The 25,224-nt window shown below is 42.5% G+C and overlaps 1 protein-coding gene across 3 annotated transcripts in view; it reads right to left on the bottom strand.

The window, feature by feature from the left end:
* The window catches only part of TRIM8 (tripartite motif containing 8), a 67,227-nt gene that overhangs the window by 15,756 nt on the left and 26,247 nt on the right, over nt 1–25,224 (bottom strand). The gene's annotated exons all lie outside the window — the stretch shown is intronic.

The raw sequence follows: 25,224 nt of genomic DNA, 5'->3' as shown, positions 1-25,224 counted from the left end.
TTTCAAGAGCTCAGCTACTTGGCTAGTTAATTAAGATAAGCTCTGCAAAAGCTGAGCTATGAATCAGTTAAGACTTGTAACACACACACACACACACACACCCCAAAGGGAGCAAAAATGTTACATAAATAAAGGAACAAAGGGATTAGATGGATGCCGCCTGGCTATAAAATATGGTGGCAACTTGAAATGGGCACATACCTCCACTTTTAACATTTTTTAGCACATTTGAATTTTAAACACCTTTCTGGAAATGTGAGCTGAGAAAGGCAAATGCAAAAAGATCCCTAGCCACGCTTCATTCACTTTCCTGTCAAGCACAGGGGCGAGAGGTGATACCGTACTTTCGCATCCACCTCAACTGTTCCTTATTATGAGGGGGCATCCCATGTCCGGAGAAGTCCCTGGTTCTCTCTCAGTTTTAAGAGACTGGTGCTTTATGTAAGTACTCGCAGCATTTGTGACACTCAGGAGAGAAGAAGCTTTAAAATAGAAAATGAGAGAAGCTTTAAAATAGAAAAGGCAAATGTTGAGAGGTACAAATCTGCAGCACTTGGGGAGTCTATTCCAGGCACCACTCTTCAGGCATCCCTGCCCCTAATGTTGGAGGCCATAGATAGAAGAGGGAGAATGTTTTTGCAATGTAGTGTCTCATTTACCAGGGAACAAATGGTCCTCTGCATTTTGGAGGTCCCTTATTCCAGTGATAATATTGCATCCACATGTGATGCCGGGGAGGAGGAGATTTTGCTACAGGGACAATAGTTGTGTGACTATTTTGCCCAATCCCTTCCACAGTCTTCCTAGAGATGTGCACTTGCCTATGAGAAAAAAGCTGAGAGTGGTCTGAGACCCGATTTTCTTTTCATGAATGAAATGAACTTTCACTTCAGCCCCTTGTATATCCTGAAAATCTGCTTCTGGGGTGAGGGACCCTTTGGAATAGGGTGGGGAACTGCAGATGGAAGAGGAGGGGAGAGATGGAGAAATGACTCAGGATCCAAGCCAGGATCCAGCCTGTACCAAATCCTTTAAATACAGTAATAATAATAAAAAGGCTCACCTAATGTGTGAGATGGGAAAGGGGAGAAAAGCCTTGCTCTGCTTTTCTATTTTAATCAGTATTACTGGAAAAGCATTGCAGAGGAGAAAATTACACAGCCTGAAATCAGATAGCTTCCATTAAAGAAAATAATTAAACATGATAAAGAAGGAAGTTCAGAGAATAGGGTAAGCAGGGCATGGGAAGGAGAAGCGGCATTGCTGATCACTAATATCACAAGAAACACTGTATTACCAATGGCATCCCCACACATTCCCACAGGTACATTATTAGGTGGTATTCAACTAAGCTTCACTTAGCATGCACCCACTGAAATGAATGGACCCAACACATTAATTTCAACAGGTCTACTCTCAGTAAAACTTTGCTGAATACCACCCAAAGTGTTTTGACAGCTCGGGAAAATACTGTTGTTGCATATGAAGCACAACCTCCAAGGAAGATACATGAACTGTGGGCGATAAAAATACACTTAGGTCACCCCTACACCATGCATTTAAATCACTATTTTAAGCCATGGCTTCCCATAAGGAATCCTGGGAACTCTAGTTGTTAAGGGTGCGGTGAGTTGTTACTCCCCTCACAGAGCTACAATTCCCACTTCCCTGTGAAGAGGGATTGATTGTGACAGGGATAGGGGGGTCTCCGAACAAAACCCTTAACAAACTATAAAGTCATGACTGTTAAGGTAGTACAATAGTGCCTTAAATATATGGTCTGGATGGGGCTTCACTGTACTGAAAGGCTTCAAGAGTACTTCTGCATGAGTGGTTTTTAAAAGATCTGTGAATGTGCATTTGAACATACAAATTATTATGGGGTAGAGGGACTACATGAACAGTGTTATGTCAGAAACTCCTTTCACACCTTCAAGTCCCTTTTTACTCTTTTACCTCAGGTAAAAATAGATCACGCTTCCACATAAAGGGTATAATGACATGAATAAGAGATGTTTTGTTTTCTCAGGACAGCTTCTACTCTCACATCTGTGTGTAATGAATAGTTTTAGCTGACTGTTCTCAATAGTCCAATCTTGGTATTTCTGGGCCAGTATTCCACTTCTATTTACTCAATTTAAAATTCATATTTTTTATCCCAAATATCCTCAGCTCAAGACATTAACACATATACCTAACATCCAACAATCACATTAAAACAGAAAATTCATTATAACAGATAACATAAATCAGAACTGAAAAATGTAATAGCAACAGCACAGCACAATTCAATAGACAAATGTTCTCTGGAATAAGAAAGTTTTGTGTTTGCTTTTATTATTATTCTGGAAAGAAATGAGAGAAGCAGCTTCATGCTTTCCATAGGAGGGTAATTCCAGGCCTTGGGACAACTATGGTAATTGTCTTCTTAATTGCCATTTAATTTATATAGCTTTATTCTAGCATCAAATGCTATCCATTCATTCTGTTAAACCCTCTTGTGAGTGGCAACTTTAAAAAGTAGTCCAAGAGGCAGATGGGAACCTAGGGGCCGGATTCACCTATGGGGCCCCTGCCAGAGGAAGCCCTGTGCAAGAACTTCTGCTTGTGCAATGCGGCTTTCTATTTTCGTCCTTTTCCTTTTTCCCACTCCCTCCTCACATGTCACTGGAAGAGTCAGGAGTTTGCTTACTTTATGATGCACTGTTTTCATGTATCAATAGTCGAAGTGCTCATATTGACTGCAACAGGAAGGTAAATGGCGTTTCCATGTACTCTGGTTTCCATCATGGTGTTCCGTTGCACCAGAAGCAGTTTAGTCATGCTGGCCACATGACCCAGAAAGCTAGCTGTGGACAAACACCAGCTCCCTCTGCCTGAAGTGAGATGAGTGCCGCACCCCATAGTTACTTTTGCCTGGACTTAACCATCCAGGGGTTCTTTACCTTTAACCCTTTGCTCATACACTGTATTGATTAATAATTTAAAAGAAAACAATGGGGGTCTACAGAATTGCCCCCCCCAATTTTGCAGTCCATCAGATTTGAATAATATACCGTGAACTGGCAATGTTGGCATCTTATAAGGTAACAAGGACACAGACTAAAATGTAGCACAAGAAAACTGCAACTTAGCAGGGAGAATCAGTTCTCTGATTTAAAGGACACTTGCTCCTGGGTAAAGACAGGCACCTTCCACATACTACCATTTATATAATTTAATATGCATTCCTACTTTTTGTTTCGTTGACATTTATTAGCATTCAAAAACTCAGAAGCAGACCACAGATTATTATTATTATACAATGGTAATCAGCTATTACCACTGTGTGTGTGTGTTGTCTTTTTATACCACAGAATTGTGGTAATTTCCCCTTTACTGCTATACCAGCCAATCAGCCTAGCACTGCCAACCCTATAGGAAAAATAAGCTAGATGAGGGGCAGCTTGGACAACTGCACATCACCAAATGTAACTTAATTTGCATATAATTTAATTAACACAAAGTACAGCAAGCCACAGCTGGTGCATACATTGCCCACAACCTTATTTTGGATCTGTGAATCAGGTTAAGTCTGGAAATAATGGTAGTGAAAACTTCTTTTTATCAGTCTGTATGTTCCTTAGACAAACAGTAAACTTTGGGGAAAGGTCTATGTAAGTGGAGTGCTTCAGAACAGGCTTAAGAAACAAGTGGGTTTGCCTAAGGCTTGGCTGAGATTTCTACCAGATGCTCTTAATGTTATGTTACATCAGCTTTAGGCCTCAGAAATGTGGTATCTTCTAATTTATCTTGCCAAATTGAGAGCCAGATACTTATTTTAACGAAGGAAAAGCTGGAATTATCAGCGGTTAATAAGAGCCCCCTGGACTGTGCCAGCACAAAATTGCGGTGGTTTTGGGGTGGGGTGCTCATGCAGTATATACACTATTGGTTGCCCCAGCCCAGCCCAGCCCTGCACAAAACAAGCTTCCTAAGTGCAACGGAAGGATGACATTGTGCACCCGTCAGCATCAGTCCCATTGCTGTACTGGGTGAAATCTCCCTTCTTAAGTTACCATAGCTGGCTCCCCTAGCAACCAATGATACAATAGTGAACAGGAAGAAAGCAGACGCAATTCTAGTGTCTAAACACAATAGATTTCTGAATGAGGGAAGTAGCATTCTACTTCCTCCGACAAGCTTTCGCTATTGGAGATTCCAGTCCAAAACTGACATGGACTTTTGAAATGGTAGCCTTTCCGTACAAATTCTATCGCTTACAACAGGACAATCTTGTCCACCAGAATGACCTGACTCCATCACTGCATGCATACATACCGTATATACTATGTCAAGCTGGAACAGAATTAAATTTGTTCTAGCAAAAACACAAAGGGAAGCATAGCCCTAGCAGTGTAAGAAGTCTTAATTCTGACTGAAATTAGCTCACGCTTTTGTGAAATTAACAATTGTTTCATACTTGCTTCACAAAAGTTAAATTCATGTTGCTAGTGTCTTAGTTATCACTTTTCTTTTCACAAATGTTTGAGAGATGTGGAAATAGGATGATTCAGGCCTATGAGATTATTACATGAACCACATTTTATCCCGCCCTTCCAAAGAACTCATAGCACAAATGGTTACCCCCACCCCACTCCTTTTATCCTCACAAAAGCCCTGTGAGGTAGGCTTGAGAGACCATGTGACTTGCACAACATCATCCTATAAGCTTCAAGGCTGAATGGTGATTTGAACCCACATCCCCTCAAATCATAGAAGCTTGCAGAAGATCAAAACGAAACCATCCTTGAGCCAGGAAGGGAAAACTCATCCCCACATACTAACACAAGGATTTACCTCAAGCTCAAGGTGGCAACACAGCTGTGCCTCACAAGTTCACAAGTGTTGTGAAATAAAGTGTTGAAAGCCTCTCTCCTGCACTTAGATAAATCCTAAATCTGAAATCAATGGCACAGCATAATGGTTTCTGGAAAATGGGGCAGAACAGATCGCTTACTTGCTTTGTACAGACCACTATTCATTTATGATGAATCAATACTGCATATTGTCACTACCATAATACTTGTTTCGCTAAAACATATTCACAGGGCTGCTTTAAAACTCCCAAAGATTCCCTATCATTTCCCTATTAAATTTTGATACATGTAACAAATGAAAAAAATAATGTACAGTAATTGCAATTACTCTGGCATTCATTCCCTCATATTACTTTGACTGTTTAGTTTAATTGTTGTAAGTTATATATTCATCTGCAAACCAACTTTATAAGTCTATGCAGATTTATTTACACTTTTAAAAATCAATAAACAAATAAAAACTTCCAAAGATGCCTTGCTTTTTTAGAAAAAAGAAAATACATAATCATAAATTATTTTTCACAAGCTCAGGATAATAATAATAATAATAATAATAATAATAATAATAATAAATTATTATTATTATTATTATTATTATTATTATTATTTATCCTCTGTTGAGTCTGGCAACCCTATGGGTCATAGTTTTGAAAACCACAGAGGCACTCATTCTGACACAACTATTCTTCATCAAGAACTCGCAGAGAGCAACAGTTGGGTGCATAGAGCGTTCATCTTGGAGAAAACTGTTTGCTATCTGTGAAACATAAAAAAGTGAAATGCCAAACAAAACTAGGCTCTGCTTATAAAAAGTATCACCAATGTAGAAATTAATCCTATTACTGTATTATTTTGCAGTTCAAGGCATTACTTTTAAAAGTTTCCTTTCAACAACTCTTGTTATTCGAAACTGTAGCACAAACCTACAGTCATGTTCTCATTATAACAAAACAAACAGAGCTCCACCTACTTTCAATAGGGATAGGCAGGGTGCTGTGTATTCCCAGAATCAGATGCCAATGGATCACAGAAGCATAAAGCTTTCCCCTCCAAAACAAAGATAATCATCTGATATATTTGGCATAAGGGAAGCATTTTGTACTGTTGCAGCTGCCAATCAGGTCACTTGCCCATTAATGAGCAGCACTTGAGACAAACAACCTTTGCAGCCACAAACCTACAACAGCATTTGCTGCAAAGAAAGCCAGACTGAATTATGTTTCTACAGGGAACTGCTTGCTGTCATAAACACACACTGTGGTATAATAAGCAGATTTGGTTACCCAGAAGTTCGAAATGGCCAGACATTTCCTCCTCTCTGAAAAAGTTAAATTTTTGTCCTGCCTTTCCTCCAACACATTGGGAGTACACTTACCCCTCTCTATTTTATCCTTGCAATAACCTTGTGATGTAAGTTAGGCAGTGAGATAAGCAACCGGCCAACGTGAGCCAGTGAGCTTTATGGGTCTCCCCAGTTAAACATGCTATAACCACCACACAATTGCTGTTGGCATCTGTCTCAGGAGACAATGGGAGAGTGTGCCTTTCAAGGCAAGAGTTACAGCGCCTGCTGTGGCTGTGGAGACCGTTATGGGAGAAACATGTTTTATTGTTGGTCAGGCAAACGAAAGCGTCATACAGTGGAATAAATGCAACATGCTTTGCATCTGTGGCATCTGCCATGTTCAAAAACATGACACATAAACTGCATTACCGTAATTACATGTAACTAAGAATTGCTTGCTACCTCAAATACCTCTGATAGGACACAATGTCAACAAAGATGCTCACCCCTACAATGAATCACAGATTTCATTCATTTCTGCAGAAGGAGCTCATCTGTTGGAGCTCTCATGGAACAAGCGAGTCCCTACATAATATATGAAAAACAAGGACAAGGAGCTAGACCTGGCTAGAACAAGCCTAGGAACTTCCTTTCTCTTAGTCTCGTGGCACAAAGCCAACCCAAGTGAGATGACACCATGGAGATGTAATAGAGTCAAGTGTGCAGACGAGATAATTTTATGCTCCATAACTTTCAAGTCATGCATTGTAAGATCACAATTAAATTTCATGCTTCAAAAATCCAAGGTCAGGAAGGCTTTCCCAGATCCTTTCATTTGTACATTGTGCCACCCAGTCAACTGCAGACTCCTCTTCAAAAATCCTAGCCAATTCCAAAAGAAAAAGCCCAATACCAGTAGTTGTGTCTGGACATCTCATTCCTATGGAGGAAGTCATGGTGGAGAAATAGTCACTGTATAAAGATCATTCATCTTTCCCTCTTATTTTTCCAAACACTAATCCAAAGACACCTCTTGTAGCTTCTTGAATGCTGGTGGTCATGGAGACTGCACACTGAAAAGCATTCACACTGCAGTAAAATTTACAGTGTCTGCCATAGAAACTCTCCTGACACTCAGATAGAAGGTTTAGATCCACTATTGTTCTCTCTTGTCCTGCAGCTGTATCCCCATTCAGACTGCCCCAAATTCTGGATGTCCAAAATAAAGTCAAAGAAATAAACCAGATTTTTTGGAGAGGAGAGAGAAAGTGTAGGAAAAAGTATGTATTTATGAAGTTAATAGAACAGGGGGTGCATGATGAAGCCTGGAGCCTAGCTATTCTATCTACCTTTCCTTTCCTGCAGCAGACAATAATGGCGAAGCAGAAATAAAAATAAACTTTGATAGGAAAACACATATGCAAGATTCCCAATGAATTCCTGAAGGTGGATCAAACTTTTCACAGGTTTTAATCCTCATGAAAATCTGAGCCCTGCTCTGAGGGAGAAACAGGTCTCATGTGATGAACCCTGGTGCAAAGATAATGGAGTAATTCAACTGGGTCATATTAACAACCACCCAAATGCTCATCACGGTGTGTGGGTGTGGGTATTTGCAAGCATAGGCAAACTCGGCCCTCCAGATGTTTTGGGACTATAACTCCTATCATCCCTGACCACTGGTCCTGTTAGCTAGGGATGATGGGAGTTGTAGTCCCAAAACATCTGGAGGGCCGAGTTTGCCTATGCCTGGTATTTGTGTGTAAGGAGGGTCTTCTATTGCAAGGATTTTGGGGTGTTTGGTGGTTTCCAGGACAACTAATGTCCGAAGTAGTGGGTCAGGTTTTTCATCACATTGCTATAGCATCCCAAGGCAGAACTTATTTTCATCGGGGCAGCCAACATGGTGCCCTCAATATATTGTTTGACTACAACTCCCATCATCCCTGATCATTGGCCATGCTGGCTTAGGCTGATGGGAACTGGAGTCAAACAGCATCTGGAGAGCACCACATTGCCTATCTGTTTCATACGAACGGGGTAACAAGATTATTTGCTCTCTATCATATTAGCAGAATCTCACATCTTATATGATTCAGGTGAGCTCTGGGCAGCCTTCAATCATCCAATCAATTATATGACCAGTAGGGTCCAACACAGGTTCTCAGAATATTTTAATCTCAGGATGAGTGCTTATAAATAGTACACAGTTGCTTGCACTAGGCTGCAGCATTGCAGATGCAAATCTACCAGACTAGATAACTTACACTACAATGTATGATGATAGTAGTAGATAGAACAAGAGTGATAGTGGGTATCAAAAGGGTTCCGATACCTGGATGCCATTCTTCACCTCTGCTTACTAACTTATTGAGTGACCTTACTCGTTTCCCTTCTCAAAGGCACAGGAAAGGAATTAGTGAATCTGCAGAGGCTGCAGCCCAATTGTCTTCTTATCTCAGTTTGAAATAATGCAGAGGGAGGTGGTTTCAGCCCACCGAGACCTTGGAAGATTGGATATTTTTGTACGTTGCCATGGAAGAGATCTGCATTTCTTTTCCAGCAGGTTGGTTTTTCTATTTGTAATTGACACTTCTTTTTTTGCACCAGCAGGATTATTTAAAAAGTAACACCTTGAATATTAATGGTGAGTGCCGCAGCAAGTGATGTGCTTCCTAATACAGACAAAAGATTTAGCAGGAACAGGTCAACATGTTTGAGTCTTCAGGAAGAAAAAACACTGGAGGGGCCCCCAATTCCTCCTCCTGGCTCCTTTTTCTCCCAGGTCTACTCTGGTGCATTGAGAAATAACCATTGTCCAGTTGTGGACAGGCAGGGAATTGTATACATCCAAGCCTCCCCTGGGTTTGGCTAATTACCTTGCCAGCGCACCCTATGGCCTTAGTACCTATGTCAGATTTATTAGCCAAACTGAGGAAACTAAGCTGTTGTGGCTTAGTGCGTTTGCTTGAGGCTCTGCCAAGGCTTGCTTTCTGCTTTTTGGTATGATGTGGCCCTGATCACATTAGATCAGGGCATGGCCAACAGGTAGATCGGGATCTACCGGTAGATCCCCAGGACGTTTCTGGTAGATCGCGGGTAGATTGTGGGTTCCTTAGTGATCACCAGCATAAAAGAAAAGAAAGAGCTCTCCCCCTAAAAAAAACACCTCAAGAACTCTTGTCTCTCCCCCACAAAAAAGCTCAATAACCGTGAGCAACTGCAGGGAGAGCTTCTTCCCGATACTGAACTTATCAGTATGTGTGTGACTGTGTTAGTGCGTTGCACAGAAGGGCTGGATTGCTCCCTGTCCCTCTTGACTGCCTAGAGCTCCCCGGCTCCTCCTCCCTCATGCCGGCAGAGAGGGAGGGGTGTGTGTGAGTTTGCGTTCGTGGGAGGAAAGCAGGAGCCTCCACTCACAGAGGGATTTCCCCCCTGTCCCTGTCTCATTGAACCACTGGGAGCCAGAGATTATCTATATAGATAGATAGATAGATAGATAGATAGATAGATAGATAGATAGATAGATATAGAGAGGGGGGGAGGTGGATGGGTGCCCGTAGCTGAGGGGGTGGGGGGGAAGAGAGGGAGGTGGATGGGTGCCCCTAGCTAAGGGGGTGGAGGAGAAAGAGAGAGAGAGAGCAATGTTCAAACATGACAGATGAGCACCTTAAGGATTCCCTGAAGCTGGCCCTGACACAGTACTCGTCTGATATTGAACAGTTGGTTACCAAAATGGTGATGCAGGTGTCACACTAACAATGGGCAAAAAAAATGAAAGGCACAAATACAGGATGGGAGACACCTGGCTTGAGAGCAGTACATGTGAAAAGGATCTAGGAGTCTTGGTAGACCACAAACTTGACATGAGTCAGCAGTGTGATGCAGCAGCTAAAAAAGCCAATGCAATTCTGGGCTGCATCAATAGGAGTATAGCATCTAGATCAAGGGAAGTAATAGTACCACTGTATTCTGCTCTGGTCAGACCTCACCTGGAGTACTGTGTCCAGTTCTGGGCACCACAGTTCAAGAAGGATACTGATAAGCTGGAACGTGTCCAGAAGAGGGCAACCAAAATGGTCAAAGGCCTGGAAAAGATGCCTTATGAGGAACGGCTTAGGGAGCTGGGTATGTTTAGCCTGGAGAAGAGAAGGTTAAGGGGTGATATGATAACCATGTTCAAATATATAAAAGGATGTCATATAGAGGAGGGAGAAAGGTTGTTTTCTGCTGCTCCAGAGAAGCGGACACAGAGCAACGGATTCAAACTACAAGAAAGAAAATTCCACCTAAACATTAGGAAGAACTTCCTGACAGTAAGAGCTGTTCGGCAGTGGAATTTGCTGCCAAGGAGTGTGGTGGAGTCTCCTTCTTTGGAGGTCTTTAAGCAGAGGCTTGACAGCCATCTGTCAGGAATGCTTTGATGGTGTTTCCTGCTTGGCAGGGGGTTGGACTGGATGGCCCTTGTGGTCTCTTCCAACTCTATGATTCTATGATTCTATGATTCTATGATTCTATGTATTTTTTAAGAAATCTTGATAGGTAGGTTAATGGAGTAGGTAAAGGAGTTTGTGCGGTGTACAGTTTTGTGAGTGCTTTTATGCAATTCTCTCCCAAGAAATCTCTAAAAGTTTCTGTTGTCCCCCGTAAGAAAAATATTTGGGCAGTGCTCCCCCCAAAAAGGTTACCAAATCTGGTTACCCCCCCTTTCCTTCTCCCTAAAAAAGCTCAACAACCTTGAGCTGAACTCCCCAAAATGGGGGTAGCTCGCCGCCAGATTTTGATTCTGAAAGTAGATCACAGTCTCTTGGGAGTTGGCCACCCCTGATAGATGATTGCATGGGTGGGGCTTATGGAGGACAGGAAGAGTGGCAGGCAAGGTTCCTATGCAAATCTGCAAATCTGTTACGGGAAAAGCATAAACTCAGGATTGACTAATTAAAATCCCAATTACCGGTAGGTAGCCGTGTTGGCCTGACGTAGTCGAAACAAAATAAAAAAAAATTCCTTCCAGCAGCACCTTAGAGACCAACTAAGTTTGTCATTGGTATGAGCTTTCGTGTGCATGCACACTTCTTCAGATACACACGCTTCTGAAGAAGTGTGCATGCACACCAAAGCGCATACCAATGACAAACTTAGTTGGTCTCTAAGGTGCTGCTGGAAGGAATGTTTTTTATTTTGTTAAAAAAATCCCAAGAATGCACAGTCCATCCTTTGTTAGCAGAACCATCTGCAAGCAGTTCCTGGATCTCCATCATTCTCACAATTTTGCATAGTAATCTTACATACCACAATTCTTATGAAGAATCTAGAGTCATGCAATACCATCAGACATCACTTTAGTCATTTTGGAATGTCCACACACTCCCTGAACACAGATAACTAACACACAAGGGAGACAGACAGCCAGGCTGGACTCTCTTCCCCTCCATTATGTGCTAATGGATTTCTCTCTATACATGTATATATCTGGCAAAATATGAGGGCCCATTTCAAAATGCACTCATCAAATCTGAAGTGGCACAGTCCTGGCTAATCACATTACTTTACTGTACAAGTAGGACAACCCTTATCCAATGAGGACAACTTTGAACGACAAACATTTCCTTGCCCATTTCAGCTCCTGTCCATGAGTGAAGTTCTGCTTAGCATTAACTGCAGTTCTGCACAATAGCTATTGCTTCCTCCCCCACTTTGGGAGTCAGGGCAGCCCAGGAAAAAATGATACTGACCACTGAGGACCTTGTCTCTTGGATTGTACCTAATTAGATTACACTCCCTCACTCAGCAAAAGAGTGGAATGTTGCCAACCATAAAAAAAAACCCTAATGCAAAGGCCTGCATCAAACTGCAACACATCTATCCTAAGGCAATGTGGGAACAGGACTTGCTCTGGCCCCAGTCACCATGGCAACAGGAGGGCGCCACCATGTGCATCGGGAATGAGGTCAGCGGTATGGCCCCTTGTCAATCACAGCAACATTAGGCTGGTGGCCAAGTAAGCAGATAAGTGGCTAAAAGAGCACACATTACCCTCTGCTAAGTAAGGAATAGAATCTGCTCTGCCGAAAAGCAGCTCAGAGAGATCAGAGGAGGAAAACAAATCAAGCAGTCACTCCTTGCCCACTTGCTGGATCAGGAGCTGAGGTTACGATGTGGCCATGAAACGGTGCAAAGATATCCCACTGGCAGGATGGCATGCACAGGCACTCCCTCTAACTCCGGGGTGAAGGAATAAAATCTTTTCCTGCACTTGCTGTTCAAAGGTTCCCTTGCTGGTGTGTGTGAAAGCTGGAGGAGAGGGAGAGGGAGAGGGAGAGGGAGAGGGAGAGAGGGAGAGGGAGAGGGAGAGGGAGAGGGAGAGGGAGAGGGAGAGGGAGAGGGAGAGGGAGAGGGAGAGGGAGAGTGCAGGCACACATGTACACACAGTACAGTACACACAGGCAGAGAGAGAAGCAGAAGGCAGGTTGGGGCCACTAAGAAAGAGAATGAGGGGAAACCATTGAGAACCAAATATGATGATGGAGGAGGAGGAGGAGGAAGGGAATCTAGAGAAATTTAGGCTGCTAGTCTATATGCACACTAACCTAGAAGTAAGCCCCATTAACTATAGAGTAAACGGGCCTAGGTCAGAGCTGCAAGGATGAAATCCGAAGCACACTTACTTGGAAGAAAATCCAATTTAAATTAAGTAAATCTGCAGTGTGTGTGCGGACATGCACACAGTACATATAGACTTCAGCTAAACTCACAAACCCAGAACACTGGTGCAGATGATAGATATACAGGGAGGGGATAATTCATAAGAAACCAGTAGGAAAGGAAGTGGCAACTGCACATATGAATGCTCCCCTCCCCAAGGGCAGAACGCAATTAGATTCTCCTCTTAGGGTTACCATTATTACAACTGAACAATACAAAAGGCCCTTGCAAGAACAGCTACAGTAATCTACTTTCTTACTATTGAACTGGGCACTCTTATTTCCACTAATTAAGCCCTGCTAGTTTTAACCTGAACTTTTCAAAGGTTTGCTCCTAAATGTCCACCAGTTTGCACTTCAAAGCAAGCAGTCTGCCATCTATAATTTATAGGCAGAAGCGGGTAATAAAGTGGGAAATAAAGGCCTGTGCAGAGGTTCAGTTATCTTAAAGTAACCCTGAAATGAAGAACTGGTGCCACACAACTAGAGAATCAAGAGCTAGTGTGTTTGTGACAATCTACATGTAGACTACATGCTATATGCTACGTGGCTTAGCCATGTAAAAGTTTGTTTGTAAGTCTGCCTAACTTTCAGAAGTGAGCCAGATTCCCGGGGTGCAGATGCCACTGCAGTTCTATCAACATTGACAGAGCTACAGTTATTTAAACAGCTCAAAGATATGGCCCAGATACTACATATACAGTAAATGTGACTTGCAAAAGAGGAAGTCTCCCTTTAACCTTGACTAACTGACCCACTGAAAGCCCCAAAATGCAATTATCTTTCTTATCTTCTGAATGTGAGCAATCTAAGTGCACACCTTGTATCAATCAACATTGGTAGTGTTCGAACTTCCTGTATTGTTTATGCTTACTCATATCAAAAGGAAGGAAGTGCTGGTAATTTAATGTGGTCTTCTTTCTTGGACATTTTCATTTCTTACAAGCTCTTCACTCAATGACTAGCAACTTTTTTTTTTTTGTCTTCCAAGGGAAGCTAAATTCAGAGTTTAAAAAAACTCCTTAATCCAAAATCATAAGCACAACAAATTATGTTCTATGGTTCCACAGAAACCAAGGGCATTTACAGGATTTAAAGAACCAATAGGTCACACTTATACCACTTTAGGATGCAAGTGGTGATTGCATGCCTGAATACTACTCTGACAGCGAGAGAAAACTCCCTGCACAAGGGAAGTAGAAGATAATAGAATTATCAGCATCCAGGTCTGCCCTGTGCCTATGAACACTTGGGCTTCAAAATAGCAGAAAACTTCTGACATTGTGTTTGAGAGAATAACCTGTACACAAGAAGTCCTGCTGGATCAGGCCAATAGTCTATCTAGTCCAGCATCCTGTTCTCGTGGTAGCCAACCAAATGCCTCTGGAAAACTCAAGCAAGACGCAAACACAAGAGCACTCTCTCCTCCTATGGTTTCCCAGCAACTTGCCTTCTTCTTTGAAAAGAAAGCGATCAAATCACAAGTGTTGGCATCATCTATAAAACAAGAACTACATACAATGAAAATAAATATTTAAAGCATTCAATAGATGGTGTTGCATTAACCCAGAGGCTGGATGTGCAGTACTGCCAAGCTCAGGAAAGGAAAATATGCATGTATGGAGGTTCAGCTTCCTGCCTCTTTTTGTTTCTGCTCCTCAGATTCTCTTCTTGGAGCCCTCAGGGTCAGGGCAGCTGCAGTCAGAGGCCGTGTTGCTCCTGAGGCAGACCGGGTCCCCTATCAGACTTCCTGCATCTGTTGACCGGATGGGTACAACTCCTAGGTCTGCTCTGTGTCCCTTCCTCACCAGCTGAGCTTCATATTTCCAGAGCACGTATGCTTAGAAAACCAGGCAAACCTCGTTGTAACTGTTTTTGGAAGGTTGTGCACTGAAACTCTGATTCTAAACCCCACTTAAATAAATGGAATTATTTTGCTAAGGATTATACATTTGGGAATTTGTGTTGAATATAGGCATGGCTGGGAAAATCCCAGGCACCTGACTACCTAGACAGCTTCAAAATATGCAGTTAGTACCGAGGAATTTTAAAACACTGCCTCTGACTATATTTTATTTTTTCATGTTGCCAGAACCTGAAAGCTCCGTGCATCAACAGGTTGGCAAAGAAAAGCACTGGGTCAGCTGATAAGGAGGAAGGGTGAAGGGCACAGCAAATGTGCCAGCTAGAATGGCACAGGCTGGAATGAGCAGTCTCTGGTTTTGAGATCCTGTCACAATCTCACACAGAGAACGTTTGAGAACCCATTTCTGAAAGAGCCACCTGCTAAGCAAAACATACAAGGGCTTCTGAACGAGCATATGCCCATCACTTCCTTAGCATTGCTAAGAAACTAGGTCAAACTAGCTGCTTGATTATAGTTTTTAAACACGCACACACTCACTTGTATCTTATCATGGCATGTTAGGTATCTTAGTAGTCCCCCACCCAAGGGACTGATCAGGTCCACACCTGCTTAGCTGCAGTCATGCTTTAGCATTAGACGCGGTGTTAGAAACAGAGATATGCCCCCCCCGTCTACCTATTTTCCCCTTTCTTCCCAATGTCTCAACAAATGAAACTGATTTGTAAAAATGTTACGAGAGGCATTGCATATATCTTTGTAAATCAAGAAAGTCTTTAATAAATTTTTTTTAAAAAGAAAAAGAAACCGAGATATGCAAGCTAGGAGCTAAATGGCACCTTAGCCCAAGGTTATGGGCGCAACAACAGAATGTCCAGGAACACTTTCTTTATAACAAGAATAAAAAGCTGAAAATGAATGAACCGCTGCTAAAGTATTATGTTTACTTTTCACACGGTCTAGCCTAGTCCATCCTCTGGCCGCCCCACTAATACTCTTAAGAGAGTCTCTTCTCCAGTCTTCAGAGAGTAGCTAGAAGTAGGGAAGCAGAAAAAGATCCTCATTTCCTTCCACTCTGCAGTTTTAATCTGAAATCTTAGGCGCAGTATTGCACCCAGAGCTCAGAAACTGCTTGCGCTTATGAAATTCCCGGTCGCATAATGCGCCTAGAACAATGGAAGTTTCGAACACTGGTAAGATGTCACCCCAGCCTCACCAATTACCAGGCCTCACATTTCAGCCGTCAGAAGCTACATATCCAGAAAGCACTCAGCAGTGGATTTGTAGCCCTAAGCATCAATATGTCAATGCCCAGCCGGGTCAACACTTCCTGTAACCAAGAGAGATTCCATTTGTTATACCCAGAGTGGGTGAGGGTGGGGCTTTGTGGACTGAGTTTTAAATAGAAAAAACCCTACAGGCTTGTACTACCTTTGAGGCACTTGCAACATGCATTTGATCTGTCATCTGACTTGAACACTCATTTGGGAATTTGTGTTGAATATAGGCATGGCTGGAAAAATCCCAGGCAACTGACTACCCAGGCAGCTTCAAAATATGCAGTTAGTACCAAGGAATTTTAAACACTGCCTCTTAAAAACCTGAACGCTAGCTCCTTGGATGAATGCTTTTTAGAAATATTTTTCCACCTAGGGTGAAAAACTGGCATTGAACATAGGGACCTGTATGCAGATATGGTGTTTGTGTCCACATCTTCAAGCTTCTATTTATTCTTTTCATTTAAAGAAAACCCCTGCTTTCTGCCCTGCATTTATAAAGCAACTGCTAAAAGAGAATCCAGATATCCAGGCATCTTTTTTCGAGTCTATGGATTGGGAAAAGTTCAAGCAAGATATACCAGAGCGGTGTGGTTTTTGTTTTGTTTTGTTGGGAATGTTATGTTTCAATTAGCAAGCACGATACTGCAACTACCACACAATGGGAGTGTTTGTGTGCCCCCCTCACATATAAAGGAAGCCCTCCTATATAATTTTATTAAAAGATTTGCTGCATGAAGTATGCATTAAAACTCCTCCATGAAGTAGCCTGGGAACCTTTGATCTTTGCCTCCCAATGCTATGTTAAAAGACATGCCTGCTCCCCTCCATAAATCAGAAACAAGAACACTTAATTTCTGGGGTAGGACCTCTGATAGAGCAGCCCACAGGCAGGGCCCACAGCAATTTTTAGAAGGGAGATTTCCACATCAGGACAGATTTTCCATTCAACCTCCCTGTAGCAGTGCTAATTACAAAGTTGCTGAAGCATCCTGACTATTTTGCTAACACACCCTCCAGCTGTCTCCTTTTTAAAAAAATGCAATAAAAAAATCAGCTTGGATTTTACTTTTTTGAGGGGGTGGTTGTTCAGAATTCTAAAGGCCTGAATTATAATCTTTTATGAATCCTATCGTTAGAACAGCCCAGGAACACCAGATGTTCCAGCAAAGCTGCCAACCAGCAGCTGGCTGCAGCTTGCAGCACGGGATTTTGTGCTGTTAATTTTAAAAAGCAAAATGATAGAGATCTATATATTTCTAAACAAGCACGCAACTAAGGTTTTACAATACTGATCGAAGCAAAGAGGAGTGCTGCTCATCTACAGGGATTGGCAGAAGTGGGGAGAACCTCTTGTTTCGCCAACTCTCTGGGCCCCTTCCTGAGGGCAGAGAACAGACCAAGTTTCTCCAGAGTAGGGAGAACTCCTTTCTAGGCCTGTCAGTACAAGCCAGGGGAAATGAAAAAGCAGCACAAAACAACATTGGGGCCTTCATACTGCCTGAGTAAAGTTAACTGGATAGACTAGAATCATCATGCTTAACATGTTTTCTAAGTCAAGTAAACAGATGGCATTTTCTTTTATTTCTTTAGAAGGCAGCATGTGAATTTTGGCGAACTGAGCAGATAAAAGACATTTACACTCTGGTTCCGAATGGCTTCCAGATTTGTGGACAGGTTGGTGCACCCCCTCTCTGGATAATGACCCATAGGCAGGTTTTTGTTTTGTTTTTTTCTGAGAGTGAGATGGCTTTACCCAATTATGTGGCTTGGATTGTTTTAACCATCTGGCTATTTGCTCTGTAGACAACTCCTTGTGGCATGCATGCTTGCCCACCACAGCAGATTACGGCCTCACTGAGAAAAATGCAGAGGTAGTCCTATCCACAGCAGGAGTTCTACAACACAATCTTGGTCCATCTTCTGACCCCATAACTATGCACTCTCCAATAATGGACATGTAAAGTCTATTTTATCTGTATAGGCCAGTGCTGTCTACTCTGATTGGCAACAGCTCTCTCAGGCACTGACCCTTTCATATCACTTGCCAAAATCTGATCCTTTAGTTAACTTTGTTCACCATTCATGCAAGTGTTGTGCATTCTTACAATACTTTACTCATAAGCCAACACTTTGCATTCTTGCAAAAACATTTCAACCTCTCTGCATGGCATTTTGAACAGTTTTGTACCAAACCATATAGCCTATCTCAAGACAGAATGCACAATTGCACTTGTGGGCCTTAGATGAAACAAGCAGCTGACAACATTGAAGGAACAGCAGAACTCCAGCACAACCCATCAAAATTCAAGAAGGCAATTATGTTTTCCATGGAAATCCATTGCTAAAGGCTAGGGGGTGGGGAAGAGAACCAAAACTGGAATTCCACCTGCAGGTTTTACTCTTCACTGAAATCATGCCAGATAAGCTACTTCAAATTGCACTACAATTTTCCAACGCTTTGCCCTTTTCGACAGCTAGTGCTATGCTTGTGCTAGCACTATCTAACACAACCATTATACTGTATCTTCTTTCTCCATATAGGAGTAGAAGGGGAAATGCCTTGCTGCAGGCTGGGAGAGTGGATGCAGGAAGAGTAGAGGGTGCTACTTACAGCTTTTAGAAACACTAACACTCACTAAACTGCCAAATATTTTTGAAAGCAGGAGATCTACCAAACAGCAGAACAAGGGTACAGCATTGCATTTGTTTGCCAAGTTAAAAGTCAATTTGCCAATTCATGACTATATGAGCATTTGCACTCCCCCCCGCCCAACGTGCAATATGGGAATATCATAAGGCGATAAAAATTATTACATTTTAAGAAAGTAAGAGCAGTGCAACACTTAGTGCGGTCACAAGGACTATCCAAATAACACTCATTATATTTGTGCACTACTTTCCACACAGCACAACTGCAGCGAACTGAACATGCCAGTTGTAGGGGGTGTTTGCTCCACCATGCACACCTGCCCATCACAGCAGCAACTATATGCATCAGGCATAGGCAAACTCGGCCCGTCAGGTATTTTGGGACTACAACTCCCATCATCCTTAACTTACAGGACCAGTGGTCAGGGATGATGGGAATTGTAGTCTCAAAACAACTGGAGGGCCGAGTTTGCCTATGCCTGATATGGATGCTTTAATTCAGGGAAACCACCATAAAGGAATAGGACTTTCAACCATGATATGTTTAGTTTTTGTTTGTAAAATGGTTGCTTTTGCTTTAGAGGCTCTCCTGCATAGGAGGATCTAAAATCCACAGGTTAAAAGTACAAAGGGAAGTTTTGCTAAGCATATTGTGCACAGGAGGGTCAAATGTTCAGCCTAGATACCTACCAACTGAGGGGGGAAATAAACTTAATCAGGAGTCTGCTCTCCTTATTAAGAGTTTGGAAGGGGAAGTAATTAATAATAATAATAATAATAATAATTTTATTATTTATACATCACCCATCTGACTGGGTTTCCCCAGCCCCTCTGGGCAGCTTAAAGCATATATTAAAACATAAAGAACCAGTAGCGTAGCAGGGGGGGGCGGGGGCCCTCGGGCTCCACTCGGTGGTGAGCTCCACTTGGGGCGCCCCTCCCCTCCCCGCGGCAGCCCGTTACAGGCCGCTGTGTGCGAGCAGCAACCCGTGGGGTCGCCATGCGCCAGCAGCAGCGCGCACTGACTGCGCCTGTGCAGCATCCCGGCGTGTATGGAGTGTGGCAGCCCATTACGGGCTGCTGTGTTGTGCATGCGTTGCGCATGCGTTGTGACGCCCCACCCCCAGGGGGCACCTCCACCTTTGCCGCCCTGGGCAGCAAAGCGGCAAGCTTTGCCACTGTAAAGAACCATCAAACATTAAAAACAGAAACAAAAAAAGGAACAGGGCTGCCTTCAGATGTCTTCTAATATTGTATACAAAGGCAGAAAGTAGGAAAGAAGCAAACTGGACTGCTAAGCATTAGAGGCAAGCTGTGCAGTATATCCACAGCACCACCACACAACTTTGGGGAGTGGGTTCTGGAAAAGTAGGCAACGCTTAAGATGCACCAAGGGACACAGTCCACTTGCAGCAAATAACTATGCACAAGTACCTATTTCTTGTTATTATCACATACAGCACAAAAAGAGCAAGGCTATATACATCTCTAAGGGGCAAACCATTACTTACCATTGTCTAGTAAGTAGACAATCTTAGACCTTCAGTAGGTAGCACAGCCTCTACAGTAAGTAGAGTAGGCCTTACCAAGATCAGGCTTTTCAGTAGGAGCCAGGAATGAATTCTCAGCATTTTTGTTGACACAAGCAGACCCTTTACCTGTCCCAGCAGAGAAAATGTTAACAGCAGAACCTGGAAGCACTTCCACTTTCAGAGGAAGACTATTCTAAATTCAGTTTAAAGCATAGCTACTATAGTGCAATTTGTACAGTACTGAAAACAACACAGGGTTTTAACATTCTTGTTTTATTTTTTGCTCCCAGCCACCTTGTAATGCCAAGTGTGGGGAACCTCAGGGCCAGAAGCTGGATGTGGATTGGAGTTTACCATACAAAAGCAAAGAGTTGCATTCATTGCTCTGTCCACTTCTGCCTCTGTCCCCACCCATCGATGACATGTTGTCCCTGGAAGGAAGACAGAGGGAATGCAGCCCTCTCAAAACAGGTTCCCCGCCCTTGCTTTAAGGGATACTTTCCCTTGTTTTATAGAAGTTAGGAGGCTGAAGGATACAAATATCTGATTCGACCAGCCTAATCACACCCAACATGGTTAGCCATTGGAATGCACAGCCAATTGTCCATATAATTTTAGCTGACTGGTCTAGAAGAGAATGTACATAGTGTGGACTCTTACCAGAAGCCTTCTTGTATAAACTCAAACAACCCCTCACTCCAAGTACCAATGCTTCCCTGGACTGAAAATACCATGCAACTTCTCCAAAACAAGGTTATTAAAATGGAGTACATTTTATGTGGATAAAAATGCAGTGTAAACTCAGTCCACAGTCTGAACAAAGGGAGGGAGTGTGATCAGTATTCGGAACTCCCATTGTTCTAGGAGCATTTTGTGACAGCAAATTTCATTAACATGAGCAGTTTCTGAGCTCTGGGTGCAGTACTGTACCTAAAATTTCAGATTAAAACTGCAGAGTGGAAGGAAAGGAGGACCTTTTTCTGCCTCCCCACTTACAGCTACTCTCTGAAGACTGGAGAAGAGACTCTCTTAAGAGTATTAGTGGGGTGGCCAGAGGATGGACTAGACTAGACCATGTGAAAAATGAACATAATATTTTAGCAGCAGTTCATTCATTTTCAGCTTTTTATTCATTATTTAAAAAGCGTGCCTAGACATTCCGTTGTTACGCCCATAACCCAGGATTAAGGTGCCATTTAGCTCCTAGCTTGCATATCTCAGTTTCTAACACTTAGTGTGGTTCTAGACTGCAGCCCTCCAGATGTTTCGGCCTACAACTCCCATGATCCCTAGCTAACAGGACCAGTGGTCAGGGATGATGGAAATTGTAGTCCAAAACATCTGGAGGCCGAAGTTTGGGGATGCCTGTTCTAGACAATGAAACCTATCATGCATGCGAGAAGGCGTAGCCATTAAGTTCTTGGCATACAGCTTGCTTGTAAACCAAGATAATTCAGCAAATTGGAAAGGACTCGTTCCAAGCACTAAGAAGGTTTAACTCCACCAGAGCTCAGTAGCTCCCGTGCCACTACCTTTGGCAAATCTGGAACGGAGGCTTCTATTGTGCAGTATTTTCTTCTTCTGCATTGCTACACTTATTGGGGCTCTAACTGAGAGAGGGGGATACCCTCTTCCTCTGGAAGTCACAGCTTCATTATGATGTCACAAAGCATTACTTCCCACAAGTTGAGCTTGGGCTGGGGTGGGCTTTCCTCAGGCAAGCCTGGGGCACCTTCCATAAACAGTGGCTTACATTAGTAACAGGGGACTCAAAGGGGGAAAGCCTATCTTGTTTGACCTTTGTGAGTTGGTAAGGGAAAATAGCCTACTTTCTATAGACAAAATACACTCAGTATTGTCAAATGGCTGGATGCTGTACTTTGAACTCTGGGTGCTCTCATACACCTTTTAACACAGGATTAACTACTGCCAGATCTGTGAACCATCACCCAACTCCATGTTTGTTGCAAGCCAACAAGGTTAGCTTAACTTGGCTAAAACCTTTGTGATAAGGCAAAGGAATAGCAAACTCATTTCCAAACTCGATCTTAAACAGGTTTACTCAGAAGCAAAGTCTCACTGTACCCCAGTGTATACGGGATTGCAGCCTCATTTATTTATTTATTGTTATCACACAAATGCAATCTTAATTACACTTATTAGAAAGTAAGCGCCACTGAAACAGTGGAACTGAGTAAACATGCAGAGGTTTGTGCAGCTCATCACACAAAACTAAGCATTTTATTTCCAATTTAGATTGTGCCCTTGTTACACCAATTCATTGGCATGCTTTACCTTACGCTTTTTAAAAGAGTGAGCAAGCAAGCAAGGAGTAAGTTATCTTAACTACACCACAGATCCCTGTTTAGGGATTTTGTCTGCTGAAAATTTACCACTCTCATGCCTCTCAGAGCAGCCACTGTTGCATGGTGCAAGAGAGACCATGTTAAAGGTAGTGGCCATATCAGAACCATCTGCAGCATGTAGAATTCTATAGTGATGATGATCTAGAAAACTTTATGAATTGTACAAACCTTGTGCAACTGTTGTGAAGGGTTACGTGACATGAGAAACACAAAATATTAATTACACTATTTTCCTCCTTAACACTGAAAACCAATCACAGCCGAGAATGCAATCTACTTTGATTTATTACCAACTTTGACACCATTGATCTCAACACCCAGAAGCAATTTCCACCCAGTTTTTGATCTTTGTGGAGTCTAAGATCAGTTTCTCGAGTTCTAGTCTGCTGAGTCACTTCCCAACACTGCCTTTTGTTTTATTACACTTGTATCGTGCCTTGTCTTACAAAGAGTTCAGAGGAACATGCGTGGCATCCTTGTAAGGGTTCACATTAAGCTGAATTCAGCTTTATTTCAGCAGCACAACTGCACTGAACCCAATGAGTCATCTCAAGGTGCCTAACTGCACCTTTACCATGCTCTGTTTGCAGTTTGTCTGCCTATGTGTGTGTGTGTGTGTATGCGCACACACACACACACAGAGAGAGAAATCCTGTGCCATGATGGCTAACTGCACCATACTCATGTTTCCTTTTGCAGCTACACAGGCAATTCCAGTCAGCTGCAAGGTTTCCTCTGGACTTGGTTTATTCCCAGATTTCTTGAATGCCACTGCCTTGCTTATGAGAAAACGGCTTCTTCTCTCTCCTCCACCCTACCCAGCACTCCTCCCCTTCTGTCACATGGCCCCCATGTCAGCCAGCCAGCTGCTACTCCATGCTGGGCTATTTCTATGCCTCCAGTTTCTTGGCCTTTTAACTTCCTACATTTCCCAGCACTTATAGCTGTAGGAAAGGGGTTTTTGGTTTCAACATAGGCTATTTCTTAACTACCACATACACACATGCACACACAGACCTTCCTATCTTGGGAATGGCAAAGTCAGGTTGCTTCTAATTAGAGAATTAGGAAAGCAGTTGGCATTATTATACAGCAAGCACCCCAACAAGACAGCCCCCATTTTTGCTGGCTCCTGTTATTACTATCAGTCCCTGTGATTGTGAAGCAATGGATCAAAAAAGCACGCTGCCTTGTGAGCTACTGCCATTGCCAACACACATGCAAACTCCCACCCCCAGGAATGTTTCTATGCCCAATACCTTCTCCATGAGGTTATAACTATTCCATATCAAACCAGGCAGGGAACTGAAGATGGATGAGGGTGAAAGAGAACTGGACAGAGAAAGAACTATTGAGTTAATGCATAGAATAGGATATTATGAAGGGAAACAGCCCAGAGGCAAGGCATTGGGAATTGTGGCTGTGGATATCTTGGAATGTACGAATATTTGTCTGTAAGGTCACCCCCACCTCACATGTGAAGTTCTTCAAATTCAAAAGTCATGCAAGCTACTAACAATTATGTTGGCAGCCACAGTGTAAAGTTAGTGGTTCTACTAATTATTTCAAAATTTAATTTTAACATAAACTAGAACTATTCAGTTGCAGCCTTATCTCCTTCATCCATCATGCACTGATTCTACAGACACAAAGGGAATGAAGATTGCCCATCTCACCCAAATGTCCCACCAACTCCTTTGGCACTAATACAAACCGTCTCCTATAACTGTTGCTGTGCAAGGCAACCAGACAGTACAGTATGCAATACATTTTCACACATGCATTACTCAAGAGATCATCCTATGGACATGTTACAAACTAAAGCAAGGGAAGCAAATTTCTACCACATAATTGGTGGTAGTTCAAATTCACTTATGGCTCATATGTTAGAGAACTGTCTCCCTAGCCACCAATTAACTGGGACTGCCAGTTCAGCATTAGGCGATCCACATGAACCAAGGTTCAAGGGCAGACCTTTATCATTATTATTAGTGAGTTCTTTGATCATGTGAAACGGGCTACCAGCTGAACAGACACTCTTATCAGACACCATATCCATGAGCATATCTAGCACTTCTGTAAGGGTCTTCCAAGAATATGGGACAGACTGTCACCTAGTCAGGTTACGCCTCTGAGATTCCCCTGACAAAAGTAGATACACCAGATCTAACGCATTGCAAGCTTCCTTTTGTGAACTATTCACTGAAGTGAATTTAGTGAACTGAACTATTCACTTTTGTGAAGTAAACTATTAACTGCCTTGAGGTTCTCAGCACTCTTAGGATATAAAATATAGCCTCCTAAATTGTGCTGATGGCAGTGTGGTATCAAAAAGGATTTGACAGACTGTACAAATAATTATTTTTCACATGGATCCTCTGCTACCACTTCATGGGTATTTATTTTAAGCACCTTTATGCTGCTTTTTAGATGGCCAACCTCACAAAGCACTCTTTGGAGCAGAGTCTTGGGCAGCTTGACGTGGAAATGTTATTAAACTTATCTAACTGTGGCCAGAATCAAAAGAGCATAAAATTGATAGTGGCCTGCATTAAACATGCTCGAATAATGAAGATGATTAAGCTAACAAGCCTAGTAAGAATAAGGGACAGTTGCCAAACAGAATGAGCTCTAGACGAGTAAGAGTATTCAAATTTGGAACATATTCTAAAGGCAAAATACATA

The sequence above is a fragment of the Zootoca vivipara genome, chromosome 5 (assembly GCF_963506605.1).
Source record: "Zootoca vivipara chromosome 5, rZooViv1.1, whole genome shotgun sequence".
Taxonomy (NCBI): domain Eukaryota; kingdom Metazoa; phylum Chordata; class Lepidosauria; order Squamata; family Lacertidae; genus Zootoca; species Zootoca vivipara.
This window is presented reverse-complemented; position numbering and strand designations above follow the sequence as displayed.